Consider the following 18,002-nt stretch of genomic DNA (forward strand, 5'->3'; position numbering starts at 1 on the left):
CTGCCATGTATTATCGTCTGGATGTGCAAACCCAGGAGGATACAGACGTTGCCTCTTCGGTTTTGACAGTACCACTGGCAGGCCCCCACCCTGTTTGGGAGTAGCCTGGGTAGATCCCATTCCTTCTGAATTCATCTGACTGTACATTAAGAAATGAGAAAATTACTACTTACCTGATGATTTCCTTTTCTTTAGGACAGTCTTATGATTGCATAATGATCTTACTGTGTGTCTATGTGTTACAGGGCTTACTGGTAATTGTTACTCCAGTCCCTAGAGTAGTGTTATTACATTCTTGCTAAGTTCAATGTTGCTTGTTGGCTGAGTATTGCAGTGGTTATCTGTTTTTCATCAAGCTTTTTGATAGTCTGTCCACAGATGCTTATGAAGAGAATACTGGCAGGCTGATGTAACTGCAGGGGTGTATGTACTGTGACGTCAGTTTACTCCGTCTTCATCTGCTGGTAGGCTTGCATAACCCACTTGTTCTGGATTCATCCTAAAGAACAGGAAATTATCAGGTAAGTAGTAATTTCTCATTTACTTTTATAATGTAAAATAGATATATGTATTTAATTTATGCAAACTCATGCAAGTGCACTGCCTGTTAATACATTTTGCCACAGAATTAACAAATTCAGTGCAGAATTTACCCTGAGAAACTGGGATCTCTGATATCTCCCTGTAATTTACAAACAGAAGAAAAACCCTCCCTGTCATGCTGAGGTCCCCTGATGAAGGTGAAGCAGAAGGTGCTGAGTGTGGAAGGATTTGTGTTTCAGGTCCCAGTAACTTTTGAGGACATCGCCATCTATTTCTCCAAGAAGGAGTGGGAAGATCTAGAAGAACGGCAGAAGGAACTTTACAAGGATGTGATGATGGAGAATTATGAGACCCTCATCTCTCTGGGTAAGGGAGAATTTTACAATCTTTGTTAGCAACCTTGGGGCATCATGAAAAGGACAGTTCGGTGTCGAGGTTTTAGTAGCGTGAGCTGGTAAAAAAGTAAGAGAGCGAGTGCTGAAGTGGTCAGTTGGCTTCCTGTCAGCTGAACACATGCAGCAGATACTTTTTACTCCCTGGTAAGGGTGCAACATTTGATTGACTGTCTCAGTGGGTTATAGCAGGATAGAATGGATGCCACACGTGGCTTTTAATAAATTTAAGTGGCAGTCAATCAGGGCCTTCAAGGGATTCAGTGAATCCCCAGCCCTAATCGGTTCCTGCTATCATGGGAGCCAATCTTGCAATTCTTATCATGCGATGGCAACAGTAAATTATGTCCCATTCCACAAAGAGAACCTGTGATGTGGCAGGCTACCACAGAGCCCATCCCATGGAAGCTGAAGAAGAGAAGGGGACCAGTTGACAGCCAGTGGAGCCCATTTCACTCATGGGTAAATACAAGTCATCAAGGTGTCCATCCCAAGGTAGCTGAAGAAGAGGACCAATGATCCAGCAGCATGATGAAGAGGCAGAGAAGAGAGGGAGAGGCCCTGAGTGTGAATGAGTGAGTAAGAGAGACTGTGTGTGTGTGTGTGTGTGAGCCACTGAATGTGAGAGAATACCTGTGTATATGTGTGTGTGTGTGTGTGTGTGTGTATATATGTGAGAGCGAGAGTGCCTGTGTGTGAAAGCAAGAAAGCTACAGTATATGAGTGCCTTTTGTATGAGAGAGAACTTGTATATGTAAGGGAGAGACAGCCACTGAGTGTGAGAGTGTGTCTGTGTGTGAGAGGCATAGGGAGCTACTGAGTGTAAGCGAGTGCTTATGTTTGTAAGGGTGAGAGAGCTACTGGGTGTGTGCGAGTGCTTATGTGTGTGTGAGGGACTGAGAGCCACGGAGTGAGAGTGCCTATGTGTGTGTGAGGAAGAGAGAGCCACTTTGTGTGTGTGTGTGTGTATATGAGGGAGAGAGAGTCATTGAATGTGAGAGTACCTGTGTATGTGAACGACAGAGCCAAAGAGTGTGAGAAAGTGCCTAAGTGGGTGTGAGGGAGAGACATGAATACCTGAGTGTGTGAGAACCACTGACTGTGAGATAGTGTCTGTGTTTGTTTGTAAGGGTGAGAGAGCTCCTGAATGTGAGAGAGTACCTGTGTGTGTGTGTGTGTGCGTGCGTGTACGTGTGTGAGAGGAAGAGAGAGCCACTGAATGTGAGAATACCTTTGTGTGGAGGGACATAGAATGCTTATGTTTGTGTGAGAGTGCCTGTGGGTATGTGTGTGTGTGTGTGAGAGAGGGAGATAAAGCCTCAGATTATGAGAGTGCCTTTGTGTATGTGTGTGTGAAGAACAGTCAGCCACTGAATGTGGGAGTGCCTTTTTGTGTATGTGTGAGGGAGAGAGAGACAATGTGATAGTGTGTGTGTATTTGAAGAAGAAAGAGCCACTTAATTACTGTGTGTGGGAGAGAGAAAGCGGATAAAGTTTGTAAACCCTCTTCTCCCCCTCCCCCCACTAATCCAGGACAATCTCAGGGTGACTGGAAATCAGAATTTCCCCGTATGAAGAGTGGAGGATTTTTAAAAATTCTCATTAGTTTTAATTGTTGGTTGATCTTTGCAGTGCTGGTCTTTCCTGAGTAGGGTGGTTACCTTTTGAGTCCTGGGAGTTAGTGTTATTTTGATAAGGCAGATTGTTTCTTGGGCTAAACTGTATTCTTGGCAGGCTCTTATTTGGACTTTGTAAGTATTATCCTAAAATGCTGTCTCAGTAGCGTATGTGCGATGTAAGACCTGTCTTTAGATGCTAACATTTCTGATCTGACATCTTAAGAATGGGCCTGTGTAGTTTTAAAAGCTTTGCACAAGATTTTTAGGTAAGGGTATATTTTTATTTTGCAAGTAGTTTTAGGAAGCCTGACTTGTTCTGTTTACATAATAGGTGGTGTATTGGTGTTTTAGGGCCTGATGTAATATTTGCAATGTTATCTTTTTAAAGGTATCCCATATATAAATTTGTATTGTATCTTTATTTGTTGCTCACTATGGGAAAAATGTATCCCTTTTATATAATATTTCACGTAACTTTTTAAAAAAAAAACTGTGATGTACTCCAAAACACCCAAAGAATTTTTGAAGGAGAGGATGGAATGTTTCATAAGTTTTTCACTGTCAACGATCCACCTCCATCCTGAATATTTTTAATTTCTGAAACATGCGCCAAAGTGATTTAAAATATTTTTTATAACTGCTTCCCAAATGAATTGTCCTCTTGATGGCTAAAAATTAGCCGACTGATTTACAGGGATATCTTATTTCATGAATGACAGCAAAAACAGATTATTGCAAATAACAGGTCAACTTCCTTCGGCATAAACACTATGCTCACAGATGAAATATAGAAGAAACCGACTTATCTTAATGGCTATCGTTGTCCACCCGACAACTGAAACAAACTACTGCAACATCTGTCATAGCCACGGCAATCTGCCAGCATTGGCATCTTTTGAAGTTACATGACATCTTTCAAAACCCCCCAATAATAGTGACATCTGGAGGAGTAACTTACGAGACAAGTTAGTACTTGCACACTCTCCTATTGCCAAAGGGGCAGAAACACCAGGACACCATAAATGTGGTCAGTGTCTACACTGTACAAACTGTATAGAGGAGGAGGTTTGGGTGGACCCGGTGTCAAAGTATAAAGTATTTCGGAAGTCCAACACCAATTGTGATTCGACATACGTGGTATATGCCATCATTTGCCCTTGCCCAATGGTGTGTATATAGGTAGAACAACCCGCAGTATGAGAACGCGGTTAAATGAACATAAATCTCGGTTAAATACCCAGACTATCAAGGAACCGATCGTTTCACATTGTTTACAAGCCCTTCATCAATTCAGTCATCTGCAGTGGACCATCATAGACCAAGTTAAGGAGTCTCCATGGGAAGGTGACTGCTTAAATATATTTATTTTATTTATTTAAAGTTTTTCTTTACCGACATTCGTTAGATACATCACATTGGGTTACATTAGAACATAACGGTAGCAAAAGTTTGCTTTTACAGAAAACAAGAATTAAAAACAGTCAGTTGTGGCTACAGGGGGGAGGGACAGGGGAGGAAATAGGGGTAAAACAATCTGAATGAACATAGATAACTGCAATAGAGTGGGTGCTTGCAGGTTATGGGCTGGCTAGATATGGAGAGGGGTAGGGTAAACTATATATGTAGACAGGTAAACTATATATAAAATGGGTAAACTATATATAAAAATGCGAAGATAATTACATCTTGTACAGGTGTTGGCAGTTAGGGGGGGGAAGGGTTTAAAGAGAGGGTTAAGTGTATGCTTGCAAGAAAAGCCAGGTTTTTAGTTTTTATTTGAATTTTTCTGAGCTTGTTTCATGTCGAAGATCGGGGGATAAGGTGTTCCATAGTGTGGGGCCTGCGATGGAGAGGGATCGCTCTTTGATAGAGTTATAGTGGGTAAGTTTGGGTGAGGGTGTGTTTAAGGTTGCTGAGTATTGGGATCGGGTTGGTCTGTTGGTGTTACGGAAGATCAAGGAGTTGTTAAGCCATTTCATATTTTGGTTATGTAGGGTTTTGTGTATGATGTTGAGGGTTTTGTATTGGATGCGTTGTATGGGTAGCCAGTGTAGATGTTTGAGGATCAGGGTGATGGGTTGGTGAGAATCTGAGCAACTGAGTTCTGGAGCAATTGGAGGGAGGTGATGTGGATTTTGGGGAGGCCTAGTAAAAGAGAGTTGCAGTAGTCTATTTTCGAAAATATGGTTGCTTGGAGTACTGTTCTGAAATCATTGAAGTGGAGTAGGGGCTTTAGTTTTTTCAGGGTTTGTAGCTTAAAGTAACAGTCTTTCAAGGTGGAAGTAATGAGTTTTTTTTTATATTAAACCATCGGGAATCGTTTAGGATTTTTACTTTAAAAACCCAAACGCCGCAAGGCTTAAATGAAGAGCTGGATTGGAGCGCATTGGTTTGATACTTCGTTTCCCGCTGGCTCCATGTAAGGTGTGATTGGTTGGCTTTGAATGAAGGGGGGTAGCATATAATCACATCAGCTGTTATAGTGCAATTTGAGAGCGTTTCGTGAGAAGAGACAGGAATCTTTACAAATTTTATTTTGAGGCAGCAAAACAAGGGAAGCAGATTGGCCTGAGAAAGTTAAAAAGTCCGGCTTCAAAAAGAACGGCCTGAAAAAGCGACAGCATTCGTCTATGCAACGACTACTGACATGTAAATCCGGTTCAACATACTATATATATATATATCCCCTGAGGAAAGACCCTTTTCAGGTCTGAAACAAGGCCTTGTCGGGTGGACGACGACAGCCATTAAGATAAGTCGGTTTCTTCTATATTTCATCTGTGATCATAGTGTTTATGCTGGAGGAAGTTGACCTGTTATTTGCAATAATCGGTTTTCGCCGTCATTCATGAAATAAGATATCCCTGTAAATCAGTCGGCTAATTTTTAGCCATCAGAGGACAATTCATTTGGGAAGCAGTTATAAAAAATATTTTCAATCACTTTGGCGCACGTTTCAGAAATTAAAAATATTCAGGATAGAGGTGGATCGTTAATGATTAGAAATTGGTACATTACACAGTGGTAATGACATTGAAAAACTTATGAAACGTTCCACCCTCTCCTTCAAAACATTTTTTGGTGTTTTGGAGTACATCACAGTTTTTTAAAAGAAAAAGTTACTTGAAATATTATATAAAAGGGATACATTTTTCCCATAGTGAGCAACAAATAAAGATACAATACAAATGTATATATGGGATATTTTTGGAGTTGGGATTGATTGATCTATTAATATTCTAGCAAAAAAATCTTTTTGGTGCATGGTATTTTGGTTTGTTACATCTTTTTAAAGGTAGCATTGTTACTGTTTGAGTGCTGGCAGATAGTGCTTTTTTGGTATGGGAGGTTTACTATATTATAATTGTTTATCCATGGCTTTCTGAGGGCCTAATGCCATATGAGTTCCAAATGACTTTTGTGTCTTGGAGAGAGAGAGGACAGAGGGAGGAAGATTGCTGAAGACTTGGTGGTGGGTGTGGGAGGGGAGAGGGGATGGAGGGAATGAGACTGCTGGTGAATCAGGGTTGGGGGGAGATGGAATTGGAGAGGAGGCTGAAGGAGAGAGATTGAATCCCCTACTATAAATGTCATCACACGCTACTGAAAAATGTACACTTAATCGTACCATTAAAAAAGATCCTGTGGATCTGTAATGGCAACATGCACACACACTGGACATGCAGATTAATCTCAGTGGGGTAGCACATCCTCTTCATTTCTTTGTAAAGAGACTAGGCATTCTTTTAGATTTTCGGCAGGGCTTGGAGAAAGATATCTTCATTGTTACAAATTAATCCTAGTTTAAGCTGCATATGATTAGACGGCTTAAATCCTACCTGATGACTAATCAGCTTAGGACGGTGCTGTAGGCTCTGATTCTGTCCCAGGTGGATTCCTGTAATTCTTTCATAGATGACTTTCCTCAGAAACACATTCAAAGTCCTCAGATAATTCTAAATACGGCTGCTTGACAGATTTCCAGCTGTAACACAGGGGAACACATAGAGGTCCATATTCAGCCTTTGTCAGGCTCTGTTAGTTAGCTGGGTAAACATATCCAACTAATAGACGTTGTACATTCAGTAGTGCGGTCACACCGTCTAATATACCTGGATATGTTAAATTTAGCTGGATAAATTAATCTGACCAATTTTCAGACAACTGAACAGGCCAACCAAGGTTAGCCAGATAAGTCATCCACCAGCTCTGAATATTGGAGTTAGCCAGATAACTTATCCAGCTTGCTCAACTCCTCCCAGTTACACCCCTGGAAAGCTTCTAACTTATCCGGCTAAATTCTAGCTGGATAACTTATTAACTTATCCAGCTAGAATTAAGCCAGATAGTTGCCCACATTTTCATTTAGCTGGTTAACTTTTTAGTTAACCGGCTAAATGCTTTTGAATACGGGGCTTATAATCATCATCTTACTAAATTTACACTGGTTCCCTGTTTTATTTAGGCTTTATTTTAAAATTCTTTGCTTGACTTTAATAGCCTGACCTAGTGGTGGCCAGTAAAATTTAGCTGAAAATCTTAATGAATTCAGTTTCCCTTACTGAGGGATGACTTGTTGGGCTTTTTGTATTTCTTTAATTGTATTTTCCTTATTATCCTGCCAGACCAGTCTGGATGAGTGGCTTTCATTCACTCCTCAGCAGATGGAGGTAGAAAACACAAGCATTTTTTTGTTTCCCTATATATCTTGACAAAGCAGAAGAGGCTGCCAATAGTAGTTCTCTGCCTCCAGCAGATGATGAAGACAGACTGGGATAGCAGGAGTCAAAAAAGTTCTAGGACAAAAACCTGTGAGGGTCAATTTTCCTAGAGCTTCCGGGAGCAACCTAGAAAAAAGAAATGATTAGACCATAGGATGATGGGCAGCAGTGGCGGCTGTTCTTTCATGGAAAAAAAAATGCAGTTCCCATTTGTGCCTGGTCACTGGTGTTGGGACCCAACTGGAACATAAACTTAAAAAAAAAAAAAGTAAAGAAGCAGACTTCCTGAGCAGACACACCAGGGGAATTGGAGTTGGTGGAACCTGCCTTCACACAAATTGTGTCCAGATGGGCCTTCCATGGTGGGACCTGATTGTAGTCTGCTGGAATTCCAAGGCCAAGAGTTTATTTATTTATTTAAACATTTTTCTATACCGGTATTAGTGGTAACATCATTCCGGTTTACATCCGAACTGAAGGTTGAAAATACATTTGACAAGGGTAGGGGATACAGTAAATGAAAGGGAAAGAAGCTGGAATATTGGCAGGTACAGAGGTCAAACTGAAAAACTTAACAAATTAAACCAAGATATGTAGCTTGCTGAATATTTACATGGAATAATATATTCTGATATTTGCAGTATTTTGAAGAGTACGTTCATATTCTGATTCACAGGATATATATTAGAAAATGTAGAAATGGCAGGATTTTTAAGGTATAATTGGGTAATTGCAATAATTTAGAGGAGTGCGGTCGTATCGAGTTCTAGTAGAGGGTGCGTTTGGCTCTTGTTTTGGTGCAGCTGGGGAGGTAGCACAGTAGAGAAGTGGTTTAGTGGATTAGAAACGCCGTGGAGCTAGTCAGGGTAAGCCTGTTTGAAGAGCCAGGTCTTTAATTTATTTTTGAATTTGATGGTACAAGGTTCTAGTCGAAGGTTAGAGGGTAGTTGATTCCAGCGGGTGGGACCGGCAATGGAGAGGGCTCGTTCCCTTGTGGAGGTGAGGTGTGCCTTCTTGAGAGAAGAAATGTGGAGGGACGGAAAGAAGCTGACGGAAAGAAGCATTGATTCCTGATATAGCCTTGACCTCCAGAAGAATTTCTGTATGAATTTTCTATCTTATCCCATGATAAGGGGGAGCCTTCCAGAGTATTAGATCCTATACTGATTTGGTTATTCTAGTGGCACTGGACTGGGCCAGACACCCCTGGTATGCAGATCTGATCAGGCTGAAAAAAGGAGAAACCACTCAGGATGAGCATAGGCAGACAGGGGACAGAGGTAAGGGAAGATCCAGCTCTGTTCTAGCTTACAGACTGGCTATTTAAAGGAGAAGGTTGAGAAAATGTGAATACTCAAACTTCCAGAGGATAGAAATAATGGTTTATTCCACCCTTCTGCAGCTATGACACGTTTCAGGGAGTTAAAACAATATCATCTCAGGAAATCGGTAGCATTTTAGCAAACCTAGCAACTTTGTAGTTCACAGTCCTTTCAGGAGGAAAAAAGAGAAGAAATGTTAGGGGCCACAAGTGGGACCAGTTGTAATGACAGTTCCCAATAATGGTTTGAAGGCCCCATCTCTGGAGTTTCAGATAGACAATCAACTTCCATTGTTTTACTAGAGTTGAGTCCAGTTCACTTCAGACAGGGCAGTCTGGATTGCTGTCAGATGGTTACAACTTTCAGTTTTCATGCCCTGTTTCAGATACCTTTTTTGCTGACCACTGTCACTCCAGCAGAAGAGAAGTGGTTCAGGTGAATCTGTAGTGTCTTTGTCAAGTGGGAACTGTAGTTCCTTTTCTGTATTCAATTTATTTCATGGTACTCAGAGAGGAATTAAGGTCCTCCTGGTTCATTTTGGATCTGAAGCAGGTCAACAGGGTTCACAGGGCGTCTTGACTCTGAAGTCAGTCATGAAGGTGGTTAGACTGAGTTTTTCTCTCTAGATTTAATGGAGACCTATCTTAAAATCCTCATAAGGGTGGATAAGCAGAGATTCCTATGCTCTGTATTGTCCAGAGCATTGGTTCTCAACCTTTTTTCAGCTGGGACACACCTGACAGATGGTTCTCAAGTGCGTGACACACTGAACATGTGACCGTCACGGGACAAAATGTAAATATACATTCTGCATCCTCAGGAACCAGATCGACCCCCAAAAATGGGTGCAGAGCAGAACTAGGGCATTACCCATACAGCTCACGATACAAAAAAAGATATTCTGGATCTGATGACATCTCAGTAAAAGCAAAACAAACTCTCTTTACTGGCAAGCGCAATACCCCTCCTTATGAAAAGACAATAATTTACCACTACAAATATTTAACCAGGACCTAAACACTAATACACCTCCTATTGGGAAAACAGAGCAAGCCAAGCTGCTATAGATACCCACTTAGAAATAATTGTAAAACTATACTAATAAATGTTACAAAACAGCTGGTGAACAGAATAACATCCAACAATTACAAACTCATAAAAATTAATAAAAATAGTCTAAATATCAAAATATTTCAAACAGCAGACACATCACATAATACCCAATAATTAAAATGGCAGTCAATCAAGAAAAATAAACTTAAAAAGCTGCCTTTACTTACCCTCTCCAGCAACTCTCCTACTCCTTTCCCTTGCAGACCAATAGCACTCACCAGAAGCAGCAGTGGCTGCTGAAGCTCTGTCCTCACAGTCCTCTTCCTTAGGGCCCACAACCAGTCTCTGTCTCACACAGACCAATAACTTCCCTAACTAGTATCTCTTCCTCACACACACACACACACACACACACACACACACACACACACACACACACACACACACACACACACACACACACGTCACCTCCCTGACCAGTCTCTCTGTCTCTCACACACACACACACCAGTCACCTCCCTGACCAGTCTCTCTCAATCACACACATGCTCTGTCACTTACATGCAATCTCACACATACTGTGTCACTTACAACCACACACACTGCCACTCATGCACCCATTGTACCACATACACACAAGCTCTCACTTATGCACCCAGGCACCCATTCTACCACACACACACAAGCTCTCTCACTCATGCACCCAGGCACCCATTCTACCACACACACACACACAAGCTCTCTCACTCATGCACCCAGGCACCCATTCTAACACACACACACACACAAGCTCTCACTCATGCACCCAGGCACCCATTCTACCACACACACACACACACACACACACACACACACACAAGCTCTCACTCATGCACCCAGGCACCCATTCTACCACACACACACACACACACACACACACACACACACACAAGCTCTCACTCATGCACCCAGGCACCCATTCTACCACACACACAAGCTCACATGAAGCCTCTTCTCATTGTTTGGCCCAATAAGCCTGGCCTCCACTTCTCAGCCGCCTCTGGCCTGACCTCCCGCGGTGCGCAGGGTCTCTCCACTCTTCAGCCGCCGGCAGCAGCGCACAGCGTCTCTTCGTTCTTTGGCCCCGCCGGCGGCGGCGCACAGGTCTCTCCACTCTTCAGCCGCCGCCGGCGGTGCGCAGCGTCTCTTCCTCCTTCGGGCCCCGCCGGCATCGGCGCGCAGCGTCTCTTCATTCTTCGGCCCCACTGGCGTCGGCGCGCAGGTCTCTCTGCTCTTCAGCCGCCGGCAGCAGCACACAGCGTCTCTTCATTCTTCGGCCCCGCCGGCCTGGCCTCCAGCGGTGGCGCACAGCATCTCTCCATTCTTCAGCCCTGCCCCTGGGGAAAAGGGCAGCACAAGCGGGGCAGTGGAATACCGGGAGCCGCGACACACCTGCTGGTGCTTGGTGACACACTGGTGTGTCGCGACACACCGGTTGAGAACCACTGGTCCAGAGGACACTTCTAGTTCAGAGCCCCCAGGCCTTTCTCCAAAGTGATGGTGGTTGTCAGTGGCTTTGCACCAGAAAGGGTATTCCAGTTCCTCCTTACTTGAACAATTGTCTTTTCTGGATGTAGGAATGGGAAGAAGGTCATGCATTTACTACCGGAGAAGTAAGAGATCTTGCAAGGTAGTGAACTTTTGCAAAGAGCAAGCTGGTACCTGTTCTGTTTTTGGAATATTTGGCAGTCTAGTTTGACAGGAAGAAGGGCAGAGTACGTTTGACAACAGAGAGAATTCTCAATATTCAGAGTGCGATTTTACATCTGACCAAAGCTTCGTGGCACAGGACTAACTGCTAATCTTGGGGTTGATAGCAGCAGCCATGTACTTGATGACCTCTGCAAAGATTCACATGCAGTCCTTGCAGAGATCTCTCCTGCCTCAGAGATTGCCTTAGTTCCAGGTAAATTATATGTGACACGTAATGCTGCAGCGCCACTCCTGATACCCACGCAGGGTTACCCTGTGGCCACTTGGAGGACCTGCCAAGCACTGCACATTGTTTAGCCTCAGCCTTACTGTTCCTTATTCCAAAGGGTTTCAGTTCCCTAATTAGTTATCTGTATTTTCAGATTAGACTGCTTGCTGTGGCTAACCCTTCGGGAAGGGGAAGGTTCTCTCCCACATCCCTTTTCTATAATCTGTGTCTCAGAAAACACAGAAGAAGACTTTTTCTTTTTAGAATTTTACAGATAATCCATCTTTTATTAGTATTGAATCATAACAGCAAGCATGTTTCATTTTATGCAAATAGGTTTATAAGTATTTTATAAAATGTCTTGCTGGGGAGAAGGGTACAGCGCAGTGTACACGCTGATAGAGTCCCACCCTTCTCCAAATATCCAGTATTCCAACCACTCCTTATATACAGTTTATTTTTTTTTCTCTGTCTCACCTCAAACCCTCTGCATGCAGTCAGTTGTCATCCTTCTGACCGCCAGGACACATTTTCCTTCATTCTACAAATAGCTTAACTTCCCACATCGATTTCCCCTTTGGTGCTCTCTTGCACAGTTTCCACAGGTAAAACAAGGACTTTGGGTCGTGGTGATACACAGGCACTTGCACCCGTCCTCTGCCAGATACCAAGTTTCCCTATGTTGCTACAATGGCAGAAGAACAGTACAGATTTCCACAGTTTCACAGCCCCTGTGCCTCAAAAGGTCACAGGTTGTTACGAAATTGTTACAAGCGTCAGATCTCAGGAGTAACTTCAGATAATGTTTGTTCATAGAAAAAAGTGATGGATGCATGGAACAACCTCCCAGAAACAGATGAGTATTAACAAGCTTGTTAGTTTTAAAACAATATTTTTTATAAAATAAATGATTAAATGCTCCCTTAGCTATTTGTTACAACAATCACTTGGAAAATTGTCAGTATTATAATTTAGAAATTCTTAATATCATTAAAATACCTGCAGTTTCTCTTTCAGAATCTGTTAGGAAAAATATGCAAGAGTGCACGATTTTCTGTAAAATAATTCAATTTTAACCTAACTTTACTGATGGCAGGAAATTTTTGTTCTGAGGACTCTGATACTCTGTCTGTGTGCATCTGCAGTCCCAGGTCTCAGATTTCTGGATGATGCTGGTCGCGGCTTCTCTGGCTGCAGTGTGTCCTGCTGAATCTGTTGCTTCATCTCTGTCTTTATTCTTAAAGTTTTGAGAAAAAATTCTGTGGTTAGAGGTCACATGTTGTGTAGTAACCCAATTAAATATGGGTTGAGGTGATACCAGTTTTCTCAGGTTTTTGAGATGGAGGAGAGGGTGGGACTGGTTACGGTCATGGGTTTTCAGGTGAGGTAGTCATTTGCTGGCTGTCATTTCTAGAAAGTTCATATAATTTCAGCAGAGGCTATATCACTACTTGAGCCTTAATTTTAGGCTATTGTAAGAAAAGATGCACAGAAGAGAGACTGATATGTCCTGTTCAGCACCCAGGCCCTGTGTTTTTAGGTAAATAATTGATCTTTATTTTGCTCTCTACCTCTGGTTGGTCTTTTGTTTATGGACTTTTCTTGTGTTTGGATCTTATGTTGGTGGTGCTCTTCCAAGAGACTTTCCAAGTGATGGGCTTTGCTTTGGGTGAGGGAAGAATTCAGAATCACAGCATTCTTGATTTCATGAGTCATTTTTCCCCTGTCCAGATCTAATAATAATCCTGTAGCACTATGATTAATACCTTAGCATAAAATAATTATATATATATATAACTCATCCAACACAGACTGCCAGCTGCCATCATGAAATGACTGAAATCAAATGAATTGAGATCCAGTATGAAATTTTCATGTACACGTCCGTGACTCTGTAAGTGATTCTCCTAATGAGGAAATATTGTAGGAATCCTGAAGCCTCCTGCAGGTGAATAATCCTGCCCAGACTGGATGTGGAAGATTTGAGAGAGACAGAAGCTGTTCAGGTCACTCCTGACCAGATCTTTTATCTCCCAACTGTGTGAGCAATTTCATGGACCCCTTCAGTCCATAAAGACCCTCTCACAGGGTGTCTGTGGAGAGGAAAGGGATAACTGCTGACTGCTTCCTATGTCCTGTCTGCTGCTACAGATTGACAGGGGAGAGAACTGGAAACAGTCGGTTCTGTCTGCAGGTGTTGCCTCCATGGTTTCTTGAAAGGCTGATAATATCCAGTACCTGTGCATCCAGCAGAAGAGGCAGGAGGTGCAGGATGGCATTTAGTAGGGATACGCTGTTTCAGCCAAATTGTTTTGTTTAGTATGCACTAAATGCTTTTAGTGTTAGATACTTTAAAAATGTTAAATTGGTTTGGAGTGTACTAAAACTGAAACATTCTAAAATTCATAGAAACAAAATCACATGGAATGAAGCAAAATTAATGGGTTTTTTTAAATTCATTCCCCTACCTTTCGGAGTTAATGAAGTTTATGTATTTTAAGATGACTCTCCACCCTGAAAGCCAAACGTGACTCTTACGCATCAAGGATACAGGACTACAAATACAACCCAAAAGCCCTCTTCTCCTATGTATCTAATCTCACCAAGGCTGCGCCCTCTGCTATTGAAGACAACGAGGCCAGTAGCAAATGTGAGGAACTGGCCCTCTACTTTCATAATAAAGTTGCTAACATCCTCCTCAGATTTCCCCCTAATCCCCATCCACCCTCTGCTAGCACATGCACCACCTCTGCTACCTTTAACTCCATTGACACTGTCTCTTCCATTGAAATTGCATTCATCCTTAAAACGATCAAACCTGCAATCCATCCTTCAGACACTAGCCCCACCAAAGCCCTCCTCCTGATACCGGACACCATTGCTAAACCCATCGCCGACATCATTAACTCCTCTCTCTCCTCAGGCATCGTCCCCGACCCCCTCAAGCACACAGTTGTTAAACCACTGCTCAAAAAAACCCTCCCTAGACCCTAAGGACCCCTCCAACTTTCGCCCCATCTCCAATCTCCCTCTCATCTCAAATTATGGAAAAGGTCATCAACTCCCAATTAACGGATTACCTTGAGACGAATAACATACTACACTCCTCACAATTCGGTTTCTGTAAACACCTCAACACAGAGACCCTCCTTCTCTCCCTCACTGACTATCTCATTAGAGGCATGGACCAAGGACACTGCTACCTCCTGGCCCTGCTAGATATCTCTGCAGCCTTCGACACCATAAACCATAAGCACCTCCTCTCCTGTCTATCTGACATTGGCCTATCTGGCTCTGCATTCATGTGGTTCACCTCCTATCTCGCCAACAGGCAATTCTCAGTTAAGATAGGCAATGCAGAATCCTCCCACCATTCCCTCTCACAGGGAGTCCCCCAAGGTTCCTCCCTTTCATCTACCCTCTTCAACATCTATCTCACCCCGCTCTGCCAACTTTTAACAGACCTCTGCCTCAAATTCTATCTTTATGCTGACGATGTTCAAATCGTCATTCCCATTCAGGGCTCTTTAACTAAGGCACTCAAATTCTGGGGGAACTGCCTCGCAACCATCAATACCTTACTTACAAACCTCCACCTGGCTCTAAATACATCCAAAACGGAACTACTCCTTATTTCCCAACATCTCCCTATCAAACCCTCCATCGCAAATGACCCTGCCTACAACACCCTTCCATCACTGCACCATGCCAGTAACCTCGGGGTTCAGATCGACCAGCAATTGAACCTCAAAAAATGCATCAACACAATCCTCAAGGAGGGATTTTACAAACTCAATGTCATGAAAAAATTAAAACCCTTACTGCACCCCGGTGACTTCCGCACCGTCATCCAAGCCACACTCTCTTCTAAATTGGACTATTGTAATTCCCTCTTCCTTGGCCTACCCTACTCCTCCATAAAAACCCCTCCAGATGCTGCAAAATGCAGTAGCCAGAACCATCTCCAATGCACGTAAATATGGCCATATCACCCCTATCCTCAAGGACCTTCATTGGCTCCCGGTATCATCTCGCATACTCTTCAAGGCCCTTACCATTACACACAACTCAGACTGGCTTGATGATCCTCTCCGCCTCGCATGCTCTAATCGCCCTACTAGAACCTCCAACAAAAGGGGATCCTCCATGTGCCATCCCTAAAGAAGGCACACCTCTCATCCACAAGAGATTGGGCCTTTTCCATTGCTGGCCCTACGCACTGGAACGCACTCCCATCCAACCTCAAGCTAGAATCATGCCCCCTGAAATTCAGATCCTAACTAAAGACTTGGTTATTCAAACAAGCTTACCCTCCGAACAATTAAGAGCTCCCTACCCAATCGCGCCCCATGCCCCACAGTCTTCACCCTATCCTTGTACATAATTATGATTTTAATTTGATTTAATCAATTGAATTTTTCTAATTGTTTTAATTGCTTTATTTGCATTGCATTTGTTTTTCCATGTTGCCTTTGTGCCCGTTTTTGCTCCTTCCATTTATTTATTTATTTTAAAAACTTTTCTATACCGTCGCTTAGTTAAGTACCATCCCAACGGTTTACAAATAGGCACAAATAGGTATGTATCGTACATTCTAACAAGTGCCAACTAAAAAGGTTACAATATCGTTAATAAAGTTAAATTTTTGGGTAGTGATGGATTAGTCTGGGAAAGTTTATTGATGTACTTTATTTCGGTCTATTTCTCTACCGTATTGTGTATTTATAATATTGTGATGCCATTTATTTTTAGCTGCGTTTTTTCTGTATTTTTCGTTCTCTCTCTCCCTCTCTACCCCACTGTCTCTTTTGGAAAGGCTTGCTTAAAGAGCCATGTCTTTAAGGTTTTCTTAAAGGATTTGATATCACTCTGTAATCTGAGTTCAGTGGGCATTGTGTTCCATAGAAAGGGCCCAGTCAGTGATAAGGACCTTTCTCTTACTTGGGTTAGTTTTGCTGATTTTACTGTAGGGATTGTTAGTAGTGCTTTGTGGGACATGGACTCTTAGAGCTGTATTTAGCCAGTCTGCTTCTTTATCATATATTAGTTTGTGTATTGTGCATAAGGCTTTGTACTTGATCCTGTATTCAATTGGTAGCCAATGTAGTTCTGCTAAAGTTTCTGTTATATGGTCCCTTCTTTTTTTTCCTGTTAAAATTCTGGCTGCAGTATTTTGAAGTATTTGTAGTGGTCTGATTGATGAGCTGGGGAGTCCTAATAAGAGTGCATTGCAGTAATCAGTACTGGCGAAAACAAGTGTTTGTAGGATTGTTCTGAAGTGGTCAGTTCCCTGTACGTACCAGGATCATTCCAGACGGTGGGTTATGTCCCCTGTCCAGCAGATGGAGTCAGAACCAAAAACTCCCAGGGGAGGACCTATATAGCCACGCCTCCCTCGCCTCAATCCTCAGTATAGTTCTGACTCCAGCAGATGTGAGCAGGGGACACTGTGGTCCCCAGCACTTCTCTAAATTTATTTCTCTCTGAGGGATCAATTTAAAAAAAAAAGAAAAAGGAAAGTTTTTTTTTTTTTTTTTTTTTTAGGGGATAGGTTCTGTAGTGTTTACTGCCAGGACCACTCCGTTCAAAGAGAGACACTGTTTCTAGTCAGGAACTTGCTGACAGGCTGTGTTTTTGCCTGTCACTTTATTTCCCTCTCTCTTTCTATTCTTTTGTTTTCCTCTTCCTTGCTAGAGTGTGGTAAGTGTTGTTTTTATTTTATTTACAGTCGTTGGTAGGAACAGGAATTTGTGAGGGGTGGAAGTCGGTAGGGCCGACCGCTCCCCCCTAGCACCAGAGTTTTACTTTTCCCCTCCTCCCCTTCGGGGAGTGATTGGAGTCCCGCCCTCAGCTCTGCGATGACCCATTCCCCGGAGCTGCTCACCGTCGGGACGGCGCTTTCTCCGACGGTCTCTTGGGGATGGTGAGGGGTCCGGAGGCCGGATATTGCTTCGCCGCTTCAGTTGTTGCTGCGCGCCGCAGCCACCCCTCCCCCTCCCTCCCGCCTCGATGCAGAGATCGCCGAACGGCTCCGGAGCTCGGCAAGGGGTTCAGCAGCCCTCTGAGGGATTTTCTTCGGCTTTTCCTGAGGGGGAGTATAGCTTACCTGGTGGGCAGCTTGGAGGAGAGTCGGACCGCGCCGGCAGGAAGCGGCATGCCCCGTTTCCCCTCAGCGCGGGAACGGCGGCCATTTTGTTAGCTGACTCGGCGGCAGCTCTCTCTGAGGAGGACGTCGACGCTCCGCTCCAGGTTTCCTCTCACAGTATGGGGTTTCTGAGCAAAATGGACCAGGGCAGGCAAGGGGACGACGCCTCGGGGGGCCCCTCATCAGCACTTCCTGCTTTTTCGCCAGAATTTGTCGTTTTAATGCACAAGGCATTTTTACAGAGCAG

At 43.3% G+C, this 18,002-nt stretch overlaps 1 pseudogene; it reads left to right on the top strand.

Moving 5' to 3' along the window:
* LOC115085921 overlaps nt 1–18,002 on the top strand; it is a 47,218-nt pseudogene that overhangs the window by 11,193 nt on the left and 18,023 nt on the right.

Source organism: Rhinatrema bivittatum, chromosome 2 (genome assembly GCF_901001135.1).
Source record: "Rhinatrema bivittatum chromosome 2, aRhiBiv1.1, whole genome shotgun sequence".
Lineage (NCBI taxonomy): Eukaryota > Metazoa > Chordata > Amphibia > Gymnophiona > Rhinatrematidae > Rhinatrema > Rhinatrema bivittatum.